General features: G+C 40.7%; 1 long non-coding RNA gene across 3 annotated transcripts in view; it reads right to left on the bottom strand.

The window, feature by feature from the left end:
- Positions 1-20,228, bottom strand: part of LOC135294156 (uncharacterized) — a 48,138-nt gene that overhangs the window by 17,103 nt on the left and 10,807 nt on the right. Inside the window, exons 5-6 of one of the 3 annotated variants that reach the window (XR_010356314.1) lie at positions 5,359-5,465; positions 3,702-4,729 (exon numbers count right to left, since the gene is read on the bottom strand). The exons of the other annotated variants lie outside the window; for them this stretch is intronic. This is a non-coding gene — a long non-coding RNA (uncharacterized LOC135294156). Of the gene's footprint in view, positions 1-3,701; positions 4,730-5,358; positions 5,466-20,228 lie in introns of those variants that run through there. 3 annotated transcript variants of the gene reach the window in all.

Consider the following 20,228-nt stretch of genomic DNA (forward strand, 5'->3'; position numbering starts at 1 on the left):
ATATAATTCAAAGGATCAAACATGCCAGAACAAGAGCTGGACACGAAGTTAGATGATGATCATTTTGACAGTACTATCCTGCTGCATGTTGAATGAACAAGCCCCAAGTACTGTGTCCCACACTGCTATTGTTTACTCCCAAGTGACATAGATGATGGATCTCCCTCAGCTAACAAAAGTTAGAGTACTCTGATAACATTTTTTCTGTAATTCTTTCTGTAATCCTTTCAGGTAGACTTCAGTTCTCCTGTAAATTCATCCTGGTGTATCATTTTGTGTTTCATAGGCAATAAAACATATATCATATACAGTCAGAGAAATTTAGGATGCATTATTTGTGCATATCTCACCACAATGTTTGAGATCAAGCACATACAACTTTATTTTAAACAGGACTGCTGTGAAGATAATAGCCTTCATCAAGCATAACTCAGAATTCCCTCCAGAGGAACAGCTTGCACTACTTATCTCAACCATTCCCAAATTTTCTGACCAGGTTATTTAATCTTCATACTGCAGACTTCCAGCAAAGTCACAGTGAGTCCCTCATATTCAGCTTGTGAGTTTCTTCCCCTCAGAAGTCCCCTGAACTGCAACTCAGTCCTGGCCAGTATAGTAAGCTTCAAGAGAAAACTGCTATAGGGGCATTTCTACCACAGGACTTGGAAGATTTTCCCCTGCAATAGCTTTAATGCTGAAAGTGCTCCTCCTGTCAGTACTAACCAGCTCATGACAGTTCACTATTCTTCTTTTTCAAAATGGCTAAATTTGCATGGATATCATCACAGGTCACTGATGAGGGGTCTACCCGGGAACAATCAGACAAATTCAGAAAAAGATAATATGCTATTTTACTTTAAAAAACCTTTTCTGTACCTCTAATCCATCTTGCAATAAAATATATAACAATCATATGCAGCAAGTATTTGCTTGTGCAGTAAGTAGTTGCTGGCTACAAAAAAACCACACCCATAAGTAGGTTTTTTTGTTCTGAATGCAACATCCTTTTAGCTATTCATTATTTATATAACATGAATATATGTCTAATAGTCAAACCAGAAACACACAACCATGTTTGTGACTCTGCCTACTTCTGTGAAATTCAATGAAGTCTAAGGACAGCTTATGGAGAAAACAATTGAGACTTTTCTCTTGTTTTTCTTATGACCACAGGTCTCTCTAGCCCAAAAACAAGACTTAATCAATATATTATCAGGCTGTGAAAAGGTTGAGTTGAGTCAACCTGCCTTTTACTTACGCAAAAGATGAAGTGATGACTCATTAAAAAAAAAAAAAGAGAAGTAATCACTTTCAGGGACACTTGAAAGAACAAGGAACAGGTTTAAACTAAGGAATATGTAGTCATCTAGCAATTCTGCACATGTCATCCAACAATTCTGCACATGTTCTACACAGCACTTATTAAACATCATGTGGGGGAAAGCATCAGTCCAGCTGACGTTTAGAGTGATTCACAAAGAATAGCTCTTCCTTGGGGAGGCTGGTCTCAGGATCACAGCCACATGCCAGTACTCCATTCTGGGAGAGTTCACAGACCTAGTCTTCTAGGTCTATGAACAGTCTTTTTCATAAGTCTTCTGTTTCAGGACAGCAGTGTCTCTGAGGTAAATTTTGCCCTTGCCCACTCTGTTCACTTCTTCCATTTTGTCTGCCTGAAGCATATGTTCTGGGAAATGGGTGCACATGCTTAGTCTTTGAAATGGGAGCCACTGTTTTCTGGAGTACTTAGATTTTTAATTTCTTTCCTTGCTATTAATTTTTAGTTTTGCGTTTAATAGCCCTAGTTTAGATTTTACCATAGATATACAGCAGTCAAAACAGACAGGACAATGAAGACAAAGTGACCTCACTGTGTTTTCTGGAAAAGGACAGTCCAAATGAGGTTATGAAGGAATTTATTTTCTCTGTTTCTGTCACAATTTAACGACTGTATGGACCTTTAAACAGGACAGTACTAGATGTGTTTTGAGGTACTTAGCAGTAGAGGCTCAGAGACTTGATTGTTTGCTAAGCACTACTCCTGAAAGAAGTCCTCCATACCTGTGGACAAGAGGTGTCCCCACTCCAACCAAATGGCTTAAAACAGACTCAGGGCTTCAGCTGGTATAAAAACCCATTTTATGTATATATATGTATGTATTATGCTTTTAACCAAGCTTACAAAACATTACATTGAGGTTCTACAAGAGCACAAAAGATAAATCTACCCAAGAGTACTGAGGGAGCTGCCAGAAGAGCTCAGTGAGACACTTGCCATCATTTTTCAGCAGTCCTGGCTAACCAGGAAGGTCCCTAGTAGATTGGACATTAGCCTAGGTGACATCCCTCTACAAGAAGGATCAGAATGAGGATTTGGGGGACTACAGGTTTTTCAACATTATTCCAGTGCTGAGGAAAGTCATGAAGCAGATAACCCTAAGTGCCATCATGCAACATGTACAGGACAACCAGCAGTCAGGCACAGCCAGCATGAGTTTGTTAAAGTCAGATCCTGCTTGACCAACTTCATCTCATTCTGTGGCATGTTGACCCACTTAGAGGATGAGGTAAAGGCTGTGGGTGTCCTCTGGCTGGACTTCAGAAGAACTTTTGACACAGTGTTTCCCACAGTGTTCTCATGGAGTGCGTCCAGAGAAGGGCAATGGAGCTGGGGAAGAGTTTGGAGCACAAGTCTCATGAGGAGCAACTGAGGGAGCTGGGGTCGTTCAGCTCGACCTTATCACTCTCTACAGCTTTCTGAAAGAAGGTTGTAATGAGGTGGGGGTCTCATTACCTCTTCTCTCAGGTAACAAGGAATTGGACAAGGGGAAATGGCTTCAAGTTGCACCAGGGCAAGTTTAGATTGGATAGTGAGAAAAATTTCATCACCGAAAGGATGCTCATACATTGGAGGCAGGCTGCCTAGGGAAGTGGGGCAATCAGCATGCCTGGAGGTATTTAAAATATGTATAGATGTGGCACTGAGGCACATGGTTTAGTGGTGGACTTGGCAATGCTGAGCTAATGCTTAGACTTGATAATCTTAAACGTCTTTTCCAACCTAAACAATTCTACAATTCTATGAAAACAGCCATAATAATTAGTTTCAGAGGGAATTGCAAATAGCAGTGACCTTTCTGCATTCCGAGTGCTGTCTTCAGGCACAGATCTAAGAGGACAAACAGAGCAAATTCAAGTGCCTAAGTCTGAACAAAATCCCAGCAGGATTTGGCACAGCCCTGCACAGCTGCCAGCTGGAGATGCCTCACTGCTGGGAGTAGGGAGGCAGATACTGTGATGGGACCACAGAAAGGGTCTGCAGGACACAGCAACCACAGGAACACATGGTAGCTTCAGGAGCTCACCCTGAGCCATAGTCATCTCAACATTTATAGTATCAAACACCTGTAACACTAGCTGGGAAAAAGGATTTTTAAAAATCCTCATTTAATTGCAGGGAAGAAATTACAGTAATGCAGATGGCCTTAAAAATCTTGGAAACACAGTAAATTGGTATTAACTATCATAATGAGTTAAGAAATGTACAAAAGTATCCAGATGTTGAGTGAACACTGCACTTTGTCACAATTTATTACGCTTGTTTAAAAATTCAAAGCCAAAATGAAATTACACGAATCAAATCAGAAAAGCCCTCATCTCTTAAGCAAGACACGTATCATATCAAAAGTGCTGGTTTAATTGGGGGAGACTGGAAACTTCCTGAAAAATAAAACAATGTAATTTTACAAGAAGATCGATGTAAACTACTGCACAGATTTTCTCATATCTAGTAAGTGCTAAGAGGAACTCAAAGAGGCAAAAATCTACCTATATCTCAGTAACCAGTTAACATACTTTTGTACTGTAAATGGGGGCTGCCTTTTTCACTGGCAGCAATGTCATGGCAGAGATTTCACAACTGAATTTTCACAAGCTGGTAGACTACACAATGCCTTGGCATGCATACAGGATCTTCCACGGAGCTATCCCAACATCCTGCTGTTATTGCAGGGATGGGCCTTTCTCACCTCTATACACTTGTTACAGATAGGGGAGAGTGAGAAAAAACAATTGATCAAGAAGTCTTTTCCTTTAACAAAATCAATCTGCTTTTTTTCACATTTAAGTGATTTTTTTAAAACATACACACACCCACAAGCCAGCTGCTAGGAGACAAGCTAAGAGACAAGAAGGAATGTGCTTCACACAGGCTTAGAGCAGCTGTGGTTCTGCTGGTTTTGAAAGGAAAAATGCACAACTGGGTCATTTTTTTACTGAAGTGCAAGCCTGCAAGTTTCCCTTTTAAAATAGACAGCAATTAAAATGTTGCCCTTAAGGTTGCAGATGTCCTCAAGCCCACACAAGGTAAATGAAAAGGAAATAATCCTTCCATTTTGATGGTCAGATTTTACACCTCAATACTCACCAACATACTTTAATTAAAATAACTCTTCCTGAGTCACATAGAAAGAGCAATTCTGGGGAATGTGTGAATATAGCAAATACAGAGGGCCTGCACTGCCACTTACACGCACTGGCAGGCACTGAAAGCAAGTCAGTTGGAGCATCTCTTTTTGTCCCTTCATTCCCTGTAGAATGTCATGGAGCTTCTAAACTGGAAAGAGGTCACTTTCTCCAGCAGTGGTCCTGCCCTTACAGCACAGTAGTAGCATGGCTTGTCCCAAAAACATTTTGGGTACTGGAATTACCAAGGGTATTCAACCAGTACCTAAATTTAAAAAAAAAAATGAAGAAGGGAGAGAGATTGTCAGTCTAACCAACAACAGGGATATTCATGGTGATAACATCCCATCTCTAATCCTGAGAGAGTCTGTGTGAGTTTTGTGCCCTGTGTGAGGGCACTTCTTACAGGACAGCTGCATCTCATGAAGACCTGTTCAACAACCAAGCAAGTAAAATGACAGTAGAGTTTGATTTTAGGAGTAAATGGCCAGCATTACACAGAAAGCTTGAGGCAATGTGGCAGAAGCTCTCCAGCCCCAGAGAGAAACAACTTTCCCAGGCATTGTCCTGGAGAAAAGTCTGTGAGAAGAACAGAGAAAAGAATGAGAAACAATTCTTATCTTCACTTGCTACGCTTGTTGTTATAAACATGTAGCATGCATTATAAAGATTTGTTTACCAAAGAGTAGTTTCTTAATTAACCAATAGTAATAGTATTTAAATTAGTAGACCAATAAGTCCAGGTGTATTGTAACTGTCTATAAAAACAATAAATTCCTTAATAATTATATATATAATAAAGAGATTAATCAACCTTCTGTGAATCATGAAATCAACAACACTAATTATTACCCGGCCGGGAGCTCAATGTTGCGACGACAAGGCAACACTCACACTGAATTAAGATGGCATCTTCTCTTCTGCACCAGCTGCAAACACAGTGACCAGAGCTCAGAGCTGGCAGGCAAAGGCTCAAAGAATTGCAGAGCACTTTCCACCACCTAAACACACAGTGATAAGTATCAGGAACATGTTTATCTACAGCTACCTTACAGAAAAAAAACCATAAGGTTTTGACATACTGCTTGAGGCAACCTGGCAGGGAGGATGAACAAGGAGAGAAAGGATGGGGACCTGTGTGAGACAGACCTGGGGAACACAGGCCAAGATTCCAAGAACTTCTACCACTGTCAGTCTCTAGTGCAGCTTAGTGTTAGGTGTGTTTGAGAGTCCAAACCCACAGGCCATAGGTAGCTCCTTGTCTATGCATGACTTATGTCATGCATATTAGAGCCAGTCTCTCAGCCAGCAAAATAAAACTTACCTACCAGTATGGGTTTGACTGTATTGTCCTTAAAGCACCATCAAAGCAGATGGGTTAGAAGGGCAAAATACAAAGTCTGAAGCACTGTGAATTGTGCAAGCAGAGCAAAGACTGAAGGGGAGCTGAAGGCTCTGTTGAACCTGCAATTGACCTGAGGTCATGGGAGAAATGTTCCCTCTCTGACACAACTGAATCTTGAGCATCACTGTTACAACCCAGTAGCTGGGCTCAGGGAAAATGAGTTTGACAAGGTAACATTTTCCCACTCATGTGGCTCTAATCCTGGTGCTGGTGATCCTTTTGATGTTGTGTTTGAACAGGGAAGTTTAGAGGCCAAAAGCTACTTTAGATTATGTTTTCCAGCAGTCCATACTGGCAGCTTATACTGTCCATTACACACACTCATCCATTTGGATTACCCACCTGGGGCAACCAGGTTCACTCATCACCCCAAGACTGTACACGAGCCTCTCAGACTTCATCAAAAACTGGTGAATCGGGGTGCATATCCCACAAAGCTCTCAATCTGTCCTGCCCTCTGAACCCCTGTCCTTCTCTTTTTTCAAGAATTCCACACCTGTCTGAGCCACCCTCTCATGCCAAAGAGGACTCCACATGCGTAGTCATTGGCACAGGTTAATACAAGTAGTGTCCTTGCAGAGCAGGGGAGAAGTTACTTCACTCAGCTGCCACAGCACACCCTCCCCCCCACCACCCCCAGTCTGGATGTAGCATCTCCAGAGTTTCTTCCTATTTTTAGGAAACCTGCAAAGAGTAAGTTCTTCTCCACCTCTCCTCCCATTCTCACTCCTACACAGCAGTGTTTAATCTCTCTCCTTCACAGCACAATCAAGCTCACTGTCTGATGTAAGTCTGGTAAAGGGTTACCAAATTGGTCAGGGGACTGAAGCTGAGCACATGCAAGGGGAGGCTGAGAGCTGGGTTTGTTCAGCCTTAAGAGAACTCAACAGAGGAAACAGACTGAATCATCTCAGGGACAGATGGCAATGGGACAAGAAGCAATGGACCCAATGAAAATCCCAATTAAACAGGAAACAAATTCCTTCTCTGTAGAAATGTAAAACTTGATTAGAGAAGGTCCAGTATGATCTGACTCTGTTGGATTTATGTTGAGGGAAGGTTGAACTAGATGACCCACTTCTGATTTAAACTATTCTGTGATTTTATTATTTCATTTATCACATCAAAAAACATATATTGCCAGATTCCATTGGGAAAGAGCCTAATAAGGAGCAGCAACAGAACAGGCAATGGGAGATGTAGATGCATCGTAATTGCATTTGCACTGCTGTCAGCACTGCAGCATATATATACTAAATAAAATAAAACAGCAATATAAAGTCCAATTTTTGAGGTTGTGAGGAATTATGAACCATACGAATGGATTTTACTCATCATTGTGCTTCTTGATATTTTACACAGTAGGAAAAGCATAGGCCTTTAGTAAAGGCCAAGGAAAATTCATCCCTGTCCTGTAACAGTTGTCTCCCTGTAAAGACATTTTCTCTCTATAATAATTTCTCTCTACAATTTTCATTCTCTGGGGTTGTCCTTAAAGTTCACCACATTACTGGTGTTTTTTAGCATTTCAGGTTATTAAGACAGCAACAATTTTGTAAATCATACTTTGAAATGTACTGCTTGCTTGTAATTTGTTTACTACTTTTATGTGGTTCATAGTAAGTTTAGAAACTGGATTGGTAAGGTTTTTTATGGTTAAAAAGGCCTTCGGGTGTTATACTGATGGTAAAAGAAACTCAATAATAATAATTTTAAAATCTTTCTATGATTTTTTTGATAAAAAAGCCTCTCAAAGAATTTACTGAAAAAATCCACCACAGTGAGATGTTAATGAACATAGCATGAAAAGGCTCCAAACATAACAAACTGGCATTGATTTTCTGCATTAATAACCCCAGTTACCTAAATGCAAGATTTTCCCTTGCAAGAAAGCTGTACAGTGCCCAGTACACTTGGAAGACATGTTTTAATCTGGCACAAGTGAGACCTCAGTAAGTGGAACAGACTGGGATCCAGGAAAGAAGCAGGCAGTGGTACAGCAGGTGTTGTCAGCCTAATGGGGAACAAAGGCATGAAAAAGGCAGCCATACTGGGTCAGAAAGCAGAGACCATCTCCAGAGAGGCATTCGCTCCTACCTGCTCGGGGTGACACCTGGCACTGGGAACAGGCAGATGCCATTTGTGCGTCTTTGGATGCAGTAATCATCATTAGCAATGGACACAAAAAACACACAGTCACTTTGTTGTACAGAGCACTGCTGGCAGCAGTCAGCTTGCAGAGACTGTGGCACAAGCCCTTGGTGCTCTGTTTCTGCTGCCTGGGCACCAGCCCTGCCTCTGTGGGCAAAGCACCACAGCAGCTGCTGCAGACCCTTGGGAGGAGCTGCAAATCCTGCTCTTGTTTGCTGGGGTCGGCTGTTACTTGTCTCTGCCCCAGCACGGGAAAAAGTGGTTCTGGGCAGGCCGCGCTCTCGAAGGAGGAGTCTGGACTCTTGCTTTTTGGTCTTCAGTTGAGTTTATTGTTTCTTATCTACAAAGTTTTTCTGTCTGTCCAGCCGAGGTCTGATCAGCAAGACAGCCAAGGGCACTCTCTCCCGCCCACGGGGCGGTTGTCTCTTTTATAGTGAAAACTATGTATTAGATATTTACCTTTAATTGCCAATACTTTCTGCCCTTGTTGGCAAGTGCACTTTCTCTATGAACCAATCCACATGTGCCAACATCATCCTGAACATGGATGCCAAGGAGAAGAAAGAAGAAGGACAGGGCACGCCCAAATTCCTCCATCTTGGGACTCCTGACCCCCATGTACAGAATTTCAAACCCCCCTGTACAACATACAAAAACCCCCTGTACAGTGCTCCAAAAATTTTTCCCTTCATCCTGTGATTCCTACTACTGTGCTGCTTAAACTTTTGTGGCCTGTAATTCTTCATATAAGGTTGGCAATTTGCTCTATGAATTAAGATCGAATTTCCAGGTGTCTTTGGCTTCCTGCCAGGGTCTCCGAGCCCCTGACAGAGCTTTGAGACATCCAGGGCATCCAGAGAGATGCTCTGGGTTCCGACACTTGTTGGTAACTCTCATACAATCACATACACCTAAGACAAAATAAGGATATATGTTGGCCACCAACACCTATTTATGTCTTTCACTACATGGGGTGATGGTAGTAGGAAAACAGAGAGATGCACATATTATTTTTAACCCATCCACTGATTTTTTTTTTGTATGGTCCACTGCTTATTTCCTTTATGAATTACAGCCTGCACAAGAGACTGATTATTCACCTGTTTGATTTTTAGGAGAGGGAACCAAGTGAAAATTGGTTCTGCACAGAGCAGAGAACAACAGGCTGTATATTGAGAGAGAGAGAGAAAGGGAACTTAAGGAGAAGACATCTTAATCTTGTAGTGAAAATTTTTTAAAAGGAGAAAATAATGTATATTAGCATGAATAAATTCCACTTATTTCCTCATAATTTCATTAGGAACTGGCATTTATACAGGATAAATGTCTTGGGTATATCCCTATAACACTTCCTTTAATTTGCTTGCATTACATTTCTATTGCTCTGGGTTTCTCATTGACAGACACAGAGTGCTCAGGAAGCAAGACAACTCAAAATAATGATTTAGCAGCAACTAATTTCTACACATACAAATAGAATCATTCCATCAGCTTTAAATTATGAAAAAGAGCTTAGTTAAAAGCTTCGTGATTTAGTTAATAGCTAGAGCTACATAAGTAAGAAAAGCAGAAAAGTTTCTTACATCTAACTTTGTCCCAAACATTCCATCATACAAAGGCATTTTCTTAATGATTAAAAAGCAAAATTAATGATCCATGTTATTGAGGCAATATAGGCTTCTCAACAGAGACTGTTAATAGCTTCCCTGAGTCGCTCAACCCACAGCCTCTCACAGCACTTGCCAAACACCAACTGCCACAGGTTGGCAAATCCATCACACCCTCCGGGAAAAGAACCGCTGCCTCCCGCAGTCCTGAACACAATCCTGCTAATAATGTGGAATGCGGAGATGGTGGCTGGGTGTGCGGGAAGCCTGCAGGGCAGTTTTGGGAGGCCTGGGCTGCCCTGCTCCCTGGGCAGAGCCCAGCAGGACAAGGGGCTGGCACAGCCACATAGCAGACAGCCCAGGTAAAGCACCTGCCATCCCAGTCCTCGGTGCAACGGGCTCCTTCCACAGCTCCCAGTGAGACAAGGCATGGTGTGTAGGGCGTTCCTGAGAGGAGGTGCTGCCCAGAGGAAAAGCAAGAGCACTGGCTCTGCCGAGGGCTAATCCTTCACTTTTCTTTCAACAAGTCATTTATTGCCCCCTAAATATGGTTAATTTTGTGAAACTCTTTGAGGCCCTTTGGAGAAAGGGGGTCTGTGAGAACTAGATACTCAGCAATTTCAATCCTATTTAGAAGGGAACAAGTCAAGCCCCCCTTCCAGATTCCTCACGTCACTGTGTGCCTTGAATACTGATGTGCAGCCTCTCATGCTGGTTTGCTCAAAGGCTTGAGTAAGTGAACAGCGACAGAACAAGGAAGCGCTTTAATCACGAGAGAGAATATGGTGACAAAGTGTCATCCTCATGACAGCAGGAGTGTGGTGGCCTTTTAATCTCACTGGCTTTCTCTGAAATGCTGTTGCCTTCTTTACCTGCAGGCACTTGGCACAGTGAGGAAAAGCATCACGCGGAAGAAAAACACTTGAATGATATTGCATCTATTCTTCTCACTGAGCTACAAGAACTACATGATCTAGTTGTCCCTGCTAATTTCAGGGGGTTTGGACTAGATGACCTTTAAAGGTCCCTTCCAACCCAAACTATTCCATGATTCTATTTATACAGATTATGACCTTTTCCTAGCACTGTTTGCCGCAGTAAAACAGATGGTGCACAGTTTCATTCTGATCCAGCACTTTGACCCATCTTTTTGACATGCCAAAAAAGGAGACTAAAGTGTGGTTCTGAATATACTAAAAGTTTGAGGTGTTGCCACCCTCAGAAAATAAAAGAAAGAGCATTTGCATAAGGATGCATCTTTCAGGCCCCTGTAAGTACAATCAACAAAGGTCAATTTTGAAATCCCATTTTTTGAAAACATTCCTTTTCTCCTTTAACTAATTATTCTGTACAAGTTGGTAATTTGACTGCAAGTGATTTCCAGGATAAACAAAAAATATAATGTGAGAAGCAGCTGAGAAAATTATCCTCTCATTGAATCCCACTGTATTTCTGCTGAAGTCCTATGACTTCTTATGCATTTTAACATTTATGACATATTATATTTCTGAGTTCCCCATTACACTTGGCATTCCAAGATCTCTTTGTACAGTATACACAGAATAAATGGCAAAAGATTTCCGAGAAAAAGAAATATAATTCGATAATTGTTTAAAAATTGCTGTAATTTCAAGCTATAAAGATAGATGTGGATAAATTTTCAGGAGTGTTAGAAGTGAGAGGTAAAATTGGAAGCAAAATGTTTGCTTAAATTTTCCCACATTATTACTTCCATCCTCCCTACTATACAGAAATGACAGAGGAGGCTCCTAGTGAGTCAGTATTGAAGAAACAAATTGCTGCTCTGCCATGGTCAAAAAAAAAATCATATAAAACCATATCTGGTTTCCCTAATTACTGGAAAGGAAATTACTAAGTTCTGAGTGCAATCCAGAGACTGGTGAAGTGTCCTGCCTACAAACTGTAATTTTGTTGAAAACACTATGTTCTTTGGGTAAATCTGCTAGATGAACTACCCATTTTGGGTGACATAGGAAAACCTTCTTTTTTTGCTTTCCCAACTGAATAAAATGTGAAGACAGATATAAACAGCCTCTGGGGCACACATTGCCTTAAACTTTAAAAAAGTGGTGTTATCACTAGTTAAGAAATTAATTTCACATTTTCAAACAGAGATGTATCTGCCTCTGTATGTTCGCATTAAATGAGAAATTTATTTTAGAATCAGCTCCATAACTCCACTAACACTTTCAAGGCATGTTACAAATGTAATTATCTGCAATAACAAGACTATTTAAGTCATGTAACTGCATAATTAGGGTCTCTTCTGGTTCATCATTACAAGAGACTAACTGAGATTTAAAACATGACTTGATTTTTATCTACTTTTTCTACTTTGTCACATGACATTTCTTGGTAACTATTAATAGGACAGATAATAAAAAGAAAATATTGTGTTCCTCTCTTCAGTAATAGCCACTGCTAATTTCCATTACAAGTTGTTTTCCTCAGGCTTTAGAAAAAAAAATTGCAATGACAATAAGCATTTTATTTCTGTGAACAGCAAAACCTTGACTTTATGGCTAATAATAAACAAGTAAATATTTTCCTTTAGCAAGGAAAAATTGAAACATGTCAAAACAACATTAGAGTGAAATCTGACCATTAACACTGATGAAGAGTGGAAAGTTTTTCCATAATAGAACAGCAGCAAATTCTCCAGACATGGGAAAAATGCTGAAGTTGTTTACAGCCACTTGTGTACATAGTGAATGAATAAAAGATGTCTTGGCATTAAATATGAATCCAAAACCAGAAAATTAAGGCAAGCATCTTGAAAGCAAGTCATTAGTGGCTGATGTCTGAGATCACACACCTGAGATCACAGAGGAAAAGTAGATTTTCTGTTAAAGCATTGTGCAGCAGGAAGACTATGACATAGTTGCCATCATGAAAATGTGATGCCATGAACTTGTATAACTGGAGTGCTGCAATGGATGGGTAGATCTTTAATCAGACCTGTCTTTTCCTTCCCACATCCCAGGCACGGGCAACCCTCTCTGCTCTATGTCTCTCATCATTTGAGTTCGATGACACTGACACAGACATCACTGCTCATGTTCCCATCCCCAGCCTCTCCTGGTCCCACAGGCCAGAGCATGCATGGATTACAAGCAACAGTGGAAGATGAGACAGCTAAAGGTACTGGAGGGAGCAATTACATCCTACATGATTTAAACGTAGTTTCACTGGTTTGGCTTTTCCTAATATTTGAAGAAAGAGGTAACACCATTTCTCACATCACTTTCTGATGTGTAAGACCTATTCTCTGGTGTGTGACAAAATAAAGAGGAAAAGCCCAGGTGGTGCACAGCCAGCACAGGAACACTGAGATACAATGCCACACAAGAGGATATGCAATATTCAGAGCAGTAATCAAGGCTGTGGGTGAGCTGTATCCAGGCCCTCTGGAGAACTATTGTTTACTCTGTACACCCCAGAGCCCATTATGCCAGGCAACAGAAGAAGGATAACCATTACCTTTATTGTTAGAATTGCAGTGTAGAAAAATGTCATTAATAAGACTAGGAGTTTTATCTGTCCATCTCTCCCTACTGCCTTTCTGTGACTCCTCCAGGCCTACTGAAGTTGCACTCACACACATACACTGAGCCAATGTGCGAACAAAACTTATTTTAAACAAAGAGAAAACTGTTATGTATCAAAACTTTAAAAAGCTACACATGAAAAACTGGAGATACAACCTTACTTTTGCCAGTGGCTTCATCACTAACTTTTTTTCTAACTCTCAGCCTATATACTGCTTATGTATAAGGTTCTATAGTGACATCTGGTTTTAATACAGGGCTTTCCACTGCTAAAATTCCTGCTGGTATTGCTAACTCTGTTTTCAAACATGGAGAAGGAAACCTATCTCTGTCCCAGTTATCTGCTTCATTCCTTTTTTGGAGGTCCCCATCCTGCTGCATAGTTTAGCTGCTGCAGTGTGGACAGCATATATTCCAGCCCCACAGCTTCCTGGGCACCAGCACAGTTTCTGAAACAGCTCCTGGCACATGTAATTTCATTTTACAGACTGGCAGTTTAGATCAGCGCCAATTGTCTCAGTACCTGTGAACTACGGCTGTTGAGCAGCTGCTAGACAAGTAGCAGCAGGGAGAATCAGAAGGGACAGGATGGGCTGCCAGGGACAGAATCCATTACAGACATCTCTGCTTAGGATCCCTGTAGGCTAACTGTCAAGCAGGAATCATGAGGAGCATTGGTCAACAGAGAGCAGCAAATGCTCCCCTCAGGTGGAGATTGCCAGGCACCTCACCCCTAGTCACATCAGTGCATATGGTGGCCCAGACCTGGCCATCAGTCTTCCCAGGAAGAGTATAAGATTGAAAGACTTCCAGTGAGAACAAAAAGAGAGACACAGTCTCTTGTAACAAGCACTGGTTCAAAAGCAGGCTAACATGGTCAACTCAGCTTTCAATTTGAGTATTAGCAATAGCAGTAAGTGGACAGTGACTGTGCTTTAATTATAAGAAAAGCCCAGTAAGCCCTTCTCTCTTTGAATACATCCCCTACACCACAAACAGCTTTACTTTAACAGAAAGCACATTAGATTCTCAATGGAAACACAGCAGAGCTTGGACTGTGGGAATACAGCTGCTAAGCAACCTTACCAACATCCTGTCTATTCCTGCACTGTAGCTGTGAATAATTACTCCTCCATGTAACCCTTGCCTTTCTGTCACTGCTCTTCCACAGCTGTATACTCTTGGAACTGCAAATGGGCCCAAACCAAACTCCCAGAGCTAAAATTGTTCTCATATTTAAGGAAATCTGGCAGGAAATACAAGCAGGTGTCTGCCCTCTCTCGCTACAACTGGATGATGTGGAGCCCTAAATATAAACACTCAAAACTTTCAAGGCTGTTTTTCTGTTTCACATTCTGTAGTTCAAGCTGGTCTATACTAATTTTCTTACTCTGATCTCCACTGACAGTGGCAACTTTAAAAACCAACCCATAAACCAAACAATTTTACCAGTCTTTAAAAAATACTCTCAAAATACTGATGGAAATGAAGCCATTTACTGTATTCACTAATTACTCTGTCCACTCTTCCTGAATGTCGAGCTAGTGCTGCTTTGTAGGAAGAGGAGATTTTGTTTCACAACTGAAAGAAACCAAACCAACACTGTTTGGGCTAAAAGAATGAATCACTGCCTTCTTGGCACATCTCCATGTTAACAAAAGAAATGAGCATTGCCCAACTTTACCTTGTTGTTTGGGAGGCTGCCCAGAGATTTGCTTCCAAAGGATTCTGATCTACTTAAACTCCCCAGATTAGAGACTGCACAAATTTTAAAAACCAGAATTCAATAGAAAGACTAAAGACTGCTGACCATGCTTCAGGTAAGTACTGAGAAAGCTGTTTGCTTTGGACAGTAAATTTTCAGCACTACAGTATTAGCACATAGTAAAGTTACATCCCTGAGAATGCAAAATTTAATCTGTCATTGGGATATTGCATCTGTAATAAATACATCATCATACTATTGGATTATATAACTAATAGTTATATAATAGTTATAATATATTAATAATATTATGTTACAAAGATTGAAATATCTAATACTGGAGGAGTTAATATTTATAAAAATAAATGTCTAGAACTTAATCTCCTGTGGCATTATAAGGTAGTTGGGAGATACATTTACTCTGCAGAGTTTTACCCATAAGAAATATTATTCCAGATCTTAGAAATTACAATCTCAAGACAATGATTGCCCATCTTTTCTAAGTATGTTGGACTGACAATTTTCCGTGGTGACTAAGAGTTCCAATATACTGCAGTTTAGCCTAGTAATAACAACTTTGATTTTCTTCCATACCTGTCACACAGCCATTAAAAAGCATCAGCAGAATCCAGCAGCCTAAGTACAGATTGAAAACCTCTTTTTCCAAACAGTAAACATCAAAGTAGGCATATCTCTTGCCTTGGCAGCAAGGCAACTGCCTTTGGGAAAAAGAAATAGTCTTGAGACTGAAGAACAGGAACTTTTTGCGAATGAGACACTGTTTTCTGACTGCAGGCAGGCCATTTAACTTCTCTCTTATCCTGTGTCTGTCCAAGGTCAGCAAGTGGCCTTACTACCAAATCCTTCTGCCATCAACACAGGATGGGGGAGATTTTTAAAATAAAGAAAAAACACTTGTACTTGAATAGGGCCATGATATTTTATCTTCACCAAAAACTTCTCTTTCTTTCTTCCCCACTATAAACGTGGGATATCTCATACATAAAAGCACCACAGTCTGATTCCCATAGGCTCACACACCCAGAGCAAGGAGGAATAAAAGCACTGCACAAACCAAAAGGAAATCACTGCATTTTCTCCCTCACAACTTACATACATGTCTCTGCTCCATCAGAAAATATGCACTTATTAAAGACTACTAGCACCAGCCTGTTAATCTCAAGAATGCCTCAGTCTGTTCAGGAACTGAGAACCAGTTTACACAGCATCACAGACGTGTTTAGGATTGGAGAAGGCCTCTATGATCACTGAATCCAACCATTAACTCTAGGAATAATTTTAATATTAAAACAATAAACCCATCCTTTTGCCCCCAAAGAAGTTTAAAAGCTCTATAACTACTATAGCTTTGGTCTTAGAGCAAATTTTTTTGTTTTTAACTCTCACAGGAAAAGGCACATAAATAATCTGTTTGCATTACATGTTCTATTTTCAATGCAGTTTACAAAAATCAATTCATACAGACACTATGCTGCAAGACAGGAAACTACCTGTTTCATCCCATCACCTACATCCAAAAAATCAGTACTAGCCAGGTGTTCTCATCTACATGCATCCAGGAGGGCTGTATTACTCTAACAAAACTGATTTTAATAGTCTAGTTAAATGTTTCTAATTTTTCCATGTAAAGACATGTACATCTCTATCTATCTATATGTACATGGTCATCAGTAACGAGGAAATTAAATGCATTTTCTTCCTGAACAATGCCGCCCCCACACACAATCCTGGGTGAAGCATGAAGTTGCAGAGAATTCACTGACTCATTTGGTAACTCTTAAAGCTGAGGGATACAAAGAGCTTGAAATGAATGAAAACACAGCTGTTTACCCTGAACAGAACACTCAGCTTCTCGGGCAGCAAATGCTTCATCCTAACCACATCCACGGGGAGCTTGGCAGCTTTATGCACTGTGGAAATGTCACTCTCTTCTCTCTCTCTCAAACTTCTTCCTAGCTACTTGCACACAAGCCATGGGGAAGCCCCGAGACATGCTCGTTGCCTATATATGCAATGTTGAGATCACTTGGTCAGACTGTGAGGACATTGTTCCAGCAGTCTTGCTAGATATTTTGCTTGGCATGTGTGCACTAAGGCTTTGGCAGTAATTATCAGGGTTGCTTTGCAATTTTGTGTTGCATAAAACTTTTGTTGTGACCTTCATTTGCAATAATCTTAGCATTCAAAAAAAAAAGAATGTTAATGAAAACATGTTTATGAGGGATTAACATAGCAACAAATATTAAAAAAATGCTGTGTAGTTTAAAAAAAAATTACTAAATACTTCTCATGACTACCCTAATTAGAATATTTATTCTAAATTATTTATACTGACCTTCTAAGCAAATCTAGTTCTTAAATTTAAGCTGCACTACTAAATGTAATAGCAACATTAATAACAGAGTGCTTGAAGATGCATGCCTCATATAACACAGTGGCAATACAGCTCTGCTGTTTTAATGCTATGTTCACTTAGCACATGTAGTTTGGGACTCTTTGTACTAGAGGGGTTAGGGGTTTTGGTCCCTTCCTCTTTTTCCATTCCCTTTGTAGGTAATCCCTGGGCCAGAAAAAAGAAAATCAGCGGTAAGGACAAGAGTCATGGCAGAGCAACCCTGTCCCTTTTCTCCTAGGGGCAAGGTTCACCCTACAAGATATTGACTGAGTCACTCTGTTGTGTAGTACAGAAATGTGCTGTAGCTTGATGTACCTTTGAGGGGATAGGCATTTAGGTAATGGGTTTAGGGTTCTTATCAAATCTATTACCTTGCAATCCACAGTTGTGGAAGACAATTTTCTGAGGATTCATGGGAACATTCCAGCTGCATGTGTCACAGCATACGCCACAGCATACGTCCCACTATACAGAGAGTATCACCATACAATTTCAGAGAGCTTCAACCCATACAGAGTAACACCATACCACATCAGAAGCCTTCAGGTGTGTGCCCATACAGAGATCAACTCCACTCCACTTCAGAAGGCTAAAAGCACCTACCCGTGTTCTTTAGCCCAACCTTTTATACCCTCACGTTAATGCATTTCACCTGTGTGCCCCCTGTTCCCTTTCCTGACTGGTCAGTGCACCTGGGCATGCCATGGCTCATTGCCTTCAGTGCTGTTCACCTGCCCTGCACAGCTGCACCCACTGGGGATGAGGCTGGGCCGCAGCCCCACTCCCAATTACCACAACCTGTGTACCTATATGCATGCTGTGCAAATGTAAACTTCACTTCCCAGCCTTTACTAGCTATCATCCCATTAGCAAAAGTGTCCATTTAGATTTCATTTGTGTTGAGCCTTTTAAACATCTGTCTTCATGATGCTCAAGCTTTGGTAAGGTCCATGTTTGACTCTTACTTCTCATATCTAAGTTAACTCACTTTGGGTTTTATGATCAAAGGTATGACCACATGGCAAGGTGGTAGGGAGAACAGGAGGTGTAGACACTTTTATTTGAAAAGAGACTGACTGGTGTGGGAAGTTTATCTTAGAAGAGGATAAACCAGACAGGATAAACAGATATGACCCAGTCATGCATCTGCAGTGCTTCCTTTAGTGAAGATCAGCAGTCCCAGGTGGTGTGTTAGGGAGATTCATTAAAGCCTTTTCTAGTCTTTCTGGCTGGATGGCCAGATAATTTAGTTATAACAGTACTTGTAAAACTAAACTAAATGCAAGTAGTGGTTATTTCAACCCTTTTATTCCCTCCCAGGAGTGCCAAGCAAAGGAAAGAAAATTAAGGGAATGACAAAGCAAAGCAGCTCTTCTAAAGGCAGGCATACTTTAGAAATACATACTTAAAAACATCTTTAACAAAGTGCCAGAGAGTAAGAGACACAACCAGGCCAAATAGCCTGGGGAAATGTTTGTTACCACAGTGTATTCTGCAAGCATATTCAAAGTCCCCGAGGCAGAAAAATATCATGTATTCTTCTTGTAACCCTGCACCACAGAGCAACAGATAGGTTGCTGGTTCTGGCACCGTTCAATGGAAATTCAAAACACTGCAATTTTCCTGTTCACATTACAAAGTTAATTGTAAAATTGATACAGACTGAATGCTAACAGGATGGTTTGCTATGTTTTATAATACCATGCATTTTAATCAAATTATCACCTGCCTATACATTTTCTGCTACTTCCAATGCCCTGATTTATATCTCTAGGAACTGTTAGCCTGCCCTAGATCACAATAACACAAAAAACCCCAATTATTTGTGACCATTTGAATATTGCTTACAGTGTTTTTACTTTCATTAGGTTTGCCAATGTAAACAACTGAAGTAAACCAATTACTCCAAAAGGAATTGTTGCCTTGTTGCACAGATTTTGAGAGTAGTAAAGACAAAGGATGAAAGTAAGAGTTCAGAGTACTTCAAATCAGGGGATACAGTGTTAAAATGCCTGATGTTGCTAATAACACAGGGTCTTTACCCAGTTGTGCATTTCACCTTTGTACAGGGAGGTGTACTTTCAGCTGTTCACTTACTTCTAACACTTCAAAAAACTTGCCCGTGCTATCACATTCTCCCAGGACAGAGATCCACACTCACAGACTATGGAATATCTTCTGGAGGTCTATTTACAACAGGTAATGTAGCATGACTTAAGGATTTTGTCAGGGGAACATACTGTCTCTGGACTCATGATGCTCAGGAGGGCTGGCATTAGTCTTGCTGACAAATCTGAAATGCAGTGCAAACCTCCCAGAGGATGTGCCAGGGAAGGCATGTGCTATCAGTAAAACTGTGCAGGATACACATCTTCCTCTAAGATCACCACCCCAAAAGTGAAATGACAGTTTTACAGCCAGTAAGCTGGTGAGCTGAAAGTATTTCATTACGTGGCATTCTGCAGAGAAAATTAGCAAGTAACATATAAATATAAAGAAGGTTTTCCTTTCAGACTCTGACTTAAATGTGTCAATGACAGTGACTGAAACTCTGTTTTCTGACTGACCTGAAATTTAACATCAGACTAAACTCTGATCTGCTCTGCCAGATGTGTCAGGATAACATACGGCTCTGCATTGTGCAGGCTAACCCAAGTGAAAACAGGAGGTGGACTAGAATGTTAGAAACTCATGGTGCTATAGCAAATACTTTTTAAAGCCATTTACTGGGGTTTAGGCAGTATGTAACTCTGTCACAGAGTTAACTATTAAAAAGGCAACAGTTTTAGGCACTGCCCTTCAATACAAGACTATAAAATGCAAAACAGGTGAACTTGCCATCTGGAGTGGTATGAGCTGAATATACAGGCACTTGCTACATTTAAAATGACAGCCCAAACCGGAGGAGGAA

The sequence above is a fragment of the Passer domesticus genome, chromosome 2 (genome assembly GCF_036417665.1).
Source record: "Passer domesticus isolate bPasDom1 chromosome 2, bPasDom1.hap1, whole genome shotgun sequence".
NCBI lineage: Eukaryota > Metazoa > Chordata > Aves > Passeriformes > Passeridae > Passer > Passer domesticus.